Source organism: Moschus berezovskii, chromosome 3 (genome assembly GCF_049115385.1).
Source record: "Moschus berezovskii isolate FMDL1 chromosome 3, NW_MosBer_1.0, whole genome shotgun sequence".
In the NCBI taxonomy this organism is placed as follows: domain Eukaryota; kingdom Metazoa; phylum Chordata; class Mammalia; order Artiodactyla; family Moschidae; genus Moschus; species Moschus berezovskii.
Window position 1 is genome coordinate 13609462 of NC_142462.1, and position 6036 is coordinate 13615497.

Below are 6036 nucleotides of genomic sequence, written 5' to 3' on the forward strand. Positions count from 1 at the left end.
TGTGTTATTGATGTCTTTATTATACTTAGGAGCCAGATGGAATTCACTGGTCATTAAAATGTAACATAAAATAGTGTACATTTTCCCTTATTCACCCAGTAAAGTTTTAAGCCATGGGGACATACAGTAAGTATTCATTCATTTAGCTATTCAGAAATTCAGTTCAGTTCAGTCGCTCAGTCGTGTCCGACTCTCCGCGACCCCATGAATCACAGCACGCCAGGCCTCCCTGTCCATCACCAACTCCCGGAGTTCACTCAAACTCATGTCCACAGAGTCGGTGATGCCATCCAGCCATCTCATTCTCCGTCGTCCCCTTCTCCTCCCGCCCCCAACCTTTCCCAGCATCAGAGTCTTTTCCAGTGAGTCAACTCGTCGCATGAGGTAGCCAAAGTATTGCAGTTTCAGCTTTAGCATCAGTCCTTCCAGTGAACACCCAGGATTGATCTCCTTTAGAATGGACTGGTTGGATCTCCTTGCAGTACAAGGGACTCTCAAGAGTCTTCTCCAGCACCACAGTTGAAAAGCATCCGAAAATTATTTATTTATTAATTCCTCCTATGATGGGTACTGGCATACTTAACACCATGAATGAGGCATGTAAGAACTGAGTCTTGATTTAGTAGAGGGACCCAAACACATAAAATGAACATTCATAATACAACGTGATTTTATATGCAAATACATATTTGTGTATAAGTGTATATCAGAGGAGAGAGCTATTTGTTTTGTGAAGTAAAGGTATGGATTATTCACCAGCTAAACTTTTAAACCCATTCTGCACCCTCTGCACTGCCCTGACGTCCATAGATTGCATTATCACCTGAGTTTCTTTGCCTCTTTGGCTTTGGGAGGCTTGTTGTTGTTCATTCGCTCAGTCATGTCTGACTCTTTGTGACCCCATGGACTGCAGCATGCCAGGCTTTCCTGTCCTTCACCATCTTCTGGAATTTGCTCAAACTCATGTCCATTGAGTTGGTGATGCCATCCAACCATCTCATCCTCTGTCGTCCCCTTCTCCTCCTGCCTTCAAGTTTTCCCAGCATCAGGGTCTTTTCAAATGAGTCAGTTCTTCGCTTCAGGTGGCCAAAGTATTGGGGCTTCAGCTGCGACATCAGTCCTACCAGTGAATACCCAGGACTGATCTCCTTTAGAATGGACTGGTTGGATCTCCTTGCAGTCCAAGGGACTCTCAAGAGTCTTCTCCAGCACCACAGTTCAAAAGCATCAATTCTTCATGCTCTGCTTTCTTCACAGTCCAACTCTCACATCCATACATGACCACTGGAAAAACCATAGCCTTGACTAGACGGACCTTGGCTGGCAAAGTAATGTCTCTGCTTTTTAATATGCTATCTAGGTTGGTCATAACTTTCCTTCCAAGGAGTAAGTGTCTTTTAATTTCATCTGCAGTTACCATCTGCAGTGATTTTGGAGCCCCCCAAAATAAAGCCAGCCACTGTTTCCCCATCTATTTGCCATGAAGTGATGGGACCAGATGCCATGATCTTAGTTTTTTGAATATTGAGTTTTAAGCCAGCTTTTTCACTCTCCTCTTTCACTTTTAAGAGGCTCTTTAGTTCTTCTTCACTTTCTGCCATAAGGGTGGTGTCATCTGCATATCTGAGGTTATTGATATTTCTCCTGGCAATCTTGATTCCAGCTTGTGATATGTAAGATACGTATATACATATTTGGTCTTCATCCTATTTCTGGCAGGGAGCTCCTAAAACTCTTGGAATTTCCTTCAGCCGTTATTTTGTGGTAAGTTTCAATGGAGTACAATCTGTAAAAATATTGACTCACTATGCTGTACTCCTGAAACTAGTATACTATTATAAATCAACTATACTTCAACCCGGAGAAGGCAATGGCAAGCCACTCCAGTACTATTGCCTAGAAAATCCCCTGGATGGAGGAGCCTGGTAGGCTGCAGTCCGTGGGGTCGCTAAGGGTCGGACACAACTGAGCAACTTCACTTTCACACATTGGAGAAGGAAATGGCAACCGACTCCAGTGTTCTTGCCTGGAGAATCCCAGGGATGGGGGAGCCTGGTGGGCTTCCGTCTATGGGGTCACACAGAGTCGGACACGACTGAAGTGACGCAGCAGCATACTTCAACCAAGCAATCCCTTGGAATTTCTAAGTAAGGACCATGATGGCTGCGTGGGTGCATGCTCAGTCACTTCAGTTGGGTCCGCTCTTTGCGACCCTATGGAATGTACCCTGCCAGGCTACTCTGTCCAGGAGATTCGCCAGGCAAGAATACTGGAGAGGTTTTCTTACTGCTGAGCCACCAGGGAAGACCCAGGACCATGATAAAGGTGCCTTTTTAATGTAAATGAGGTGACTTTTGGAGCCTCACCTAAGTATGGGAGCTGATTGCCAATCATCCCCTCTTCCCTCCTTTTCCACGCCCCCCCCCACTCCCCTCCACTCAAGAGAGGCTGGAGGTTGAATCAGTTGGCCTATGATCAGTGACTTAATCAAACACACTTATGTAATGAAGCCTCCATAGAAACCACAGAGGAGTGGGTGTGAAGAGCTTCCCAGTTGGTGACACGGGGAAATGGGAGAGTGGTGGGGCTGGAGAGCACATGGAAGCCCCTCACCCTTTCCTCATACCTTGTCTTACGTATCTCTTCCATCTAGCTGCCCCAGAGTTGTGTCCCTTTACAATAAACTCATGATTTTTAAGTACAATGTTTCTCTGTGTTCTGTGAGCCACTCTAGTAAATTAATTGAACCTGAGCAGGATGTTGTGTGAACCTCGAAAGCACAGGTGGTAACTTGTTCTGACTTGTGTCTAAAGTGTGTTGGGGTAGGGGTGCAGTCTTGTGTGACTGAACCCTTCCCTGAAGAATCTGATGCCACCTCTGGGTAGACACATTGTAATTTAGTTGAATTGTAGGACACCCAGCTGTTGTCCAGAGCATTGTGGGGGTGCCCCAAACCTAAGAGTTGTGTTCTTTTCCCAATTTTTAAAATATATTTTACAAACAATTCTCTCTACCCAATAAACACAAAAGCAGGGAAAGTACTGAAAAACTATTTTCATAGGCACACATTTGCTTTTGATAAATAAAAGAATAAAGATGAGCTGGAAAAAATGCAAATGAGAGAAAATAAAGTTTGCATGTGCACAAGGAATGAGTTTTTTTGACAAATAATTCTGAAGGACAAAGAGTGAATCTCAGGATGAGGGGAAAGTGCTATGTCTGACGGTTAGGGACAGAATATGCCCCTCAAATTCATGTCTATGGGATTTCTCAGGCAAGAATACTGGAGCGGGTTGCCATGCCCTCTTCCTGGGCATCTTCCATTGAACCTGCATTGGCAGGTGGACTCTCTACCACTGAGCCACCGGGGAAGCCCACGCATACCTAGAGGAAAGGCCACATGAGAACACAGTGTGAGGGCCTCAGGAGAAACAAATGCTGCAGCACCTTGAACTTGGACCTCAGCCTCCGTAACTGTGAGAAATTAACTGTTTAAGCCAGCAGTCTGGTATATTGTTATGGCAGCCCAAGCAGACTTACGTACTAACCAAAGGAAAATCAATCCACAAGAGACTAGGACACGTGACTGAAGGAATTAAAAAAATGTTTGTGTATGTGGCTAAAGGACCGCAATCAACATCAAATGACTGTTCGCCTTGGCAAAGGGCTAGGCAGTTGTTCCAAAATTAAAACTGAGGAAAGACTCTGAGGCTTACCTCTTAGGTGACTGGATGGATATTGGTGCTGTGAATCAAACTGGGAAGACAGGAGGAAGAACAAATTTGATGGGAAAAATGAGACTGACCTTGGGCATACTGGGTTTGGGGCATCTGAAGGATGTTCAAGTACAGGTTTCTTGGAGTATGAGACCAGAGCTAAGGTGATGAATGCTTTGGGTTATAGACTCAATTTGAAAAACTGAGCCTGTACTGTGTGCTAGGCATCCTTCTAATGTTTGCGTCGTATCGGTAAACGAAAGAGATGAAAATCCTCACTCTGTGCAGTTTATATTTCCAGTGGACCAGAGAAAGGAAAAAATCAGTAACATAAGAAGCAAATTTTATAGTATTTTAGAAGTTAATACAAAGCCTAAAGACAACAGAGCATGCTAAGGGGATTGGGAGGACCGTTCTAAGGGGGTGTGGCTTGCAATATTATCCAACGGGGTTCAGGTGAGGCCTCACTGAGAAGATGCCATTTAATCAGAGACTCGAAGGAGCTGAGGGAGTTAACCAAAGGGCTCTCTAAAGGGAGTGCGTTCCAGGCAGAGGGAACATCCATCGTAAAACCCTGTGGTGACAGCATACTGAGTATATTCGAGCAACAGCAGAGATGCCATCATGGCAGTAGCCTAATCCCACGAGGAGAGAAAGAGAGTAGCTGCTGCCAGAGGGGCAGGTAGGGAAGCGTCAGACCACACAGTCATCAGCTTTCTGTAAGGAGCTCGAGTATTACTCTCAGATGGATGTTTCCAAGTAGAGATGTTACTTGGTCTGACTCTTAACAGACTTACTAGCTGCTGTGTTACTGACAGGCTGGGAGAGTAGGGCAGGACAAGGTTGTGAGCAAAAAAGCACAGAAGAGGGGGGAGAGGTTTATTCATCTGAAGACAAGAGGTGATCTGCTAATGAATTTGGGTGCAGAGTTTCAGAAAATAAAACAACAAGGACGACTCTAAGGTTTGGGGACTGAAAAATTATAAGGATAGGAACATGGATGGAAGATAATAAATTTTGACTGTCTAGAGATAAGATGTTGTTTGAAGCTGTTGAATAGGCATTTTGATATAGTTGTCTGGAGTTTAGGAGAGGTCCAAGTTGAAAATAGAAATTTAGGAGTCAGCAGCACATTGCATGATATTTGCCATGATATTTAAAACCATATCACTAGATGAATAAATCTATTTAGAAAAGAAAACCAAGGATTCACTCTAGACTACTCAAATATGAACAGGTCTTGGAGAAAACTAGCATCAAAAAACAAAACACTAAGCAGGAATAACCTGAGGGGTATAACATTCAAGAGAGCTTGGTGACCTAGAAACAAAGAGGGGGAATCAGGAAGATGGTGCGAACAACAATGCCAATTGTTGGCCATCAGTCAACGAAAAGGAAGGTTGAGATCTGATCATTGGATTTAGTACATGAGATCATTAGTGTCCTTGACAAGAAGCTTTTTGGTGGAGTTGAGGTTGGGGAGCATGATTAGAGAGAGTTTAAGAGACAATTTGGACTCTTTTTGGAAAAGACCCTGTTGCTGGGGAAGATTGAAGGCAGAAGGATAAGAGGGTAACAGAGGATGAGATGGTTGGATGCCATCACCGATTCAATGGACATGAACTTGGGCAAACTCCAGGAGGTGGTGAGGGACAGGGAGGCCTGACGTGCTGCGGTCCATGGGGTCGCAAACATGAATGGTGACTGAACAACAAGAGACAATAATGAATGAAAACTGAAGTCGCTAAGTATAGGCTCCTCCTGAGAAATGAGGTGATGCCTAGTAAAAGAAGTAGTTAGGACAAAGTTTCTATGTGATTTTAAAGACAGAATCAATAGAGCATGAACCAACAGAGATTGAAAAACAAATAATGCAGAAGACGAGGAGGAGAGTTGATAGAGCAATGCTATGGGAGAGACACAGAGGGTGAGATCTAGTGCCCATGGAGCAGCTTTGCCTTTGGAGCATGAAAAATTTCCCTGTGGTTACAACAGGAAAGCAGAGAATGTGAGTGCAGATGCTGGGCTAAGTGTGGAAGCGGGATCTAGGTAAATTTCGTTTGAACTGGTTCCATTTTTCTCTGGTGTAGTAAACAAGGCCATCAGCTACAAGTGGTTTGGGAGGGTGATGAGTAAGTGGCAATTGCTATGTTGGAGTATATGAGGCTGGTTTCAGGTCAGCCAGAGTTGGGGTAGCCTCTCTGGGCATGATGGTACTTATGATGAGGCAATAAAACCTAACTCATGAAGTGCCAAGAGACTGAGGTCAGTCCAGGAGTTGCAGGCGTGGTGGGTGGTCACATCACATTCTCATCCCTCT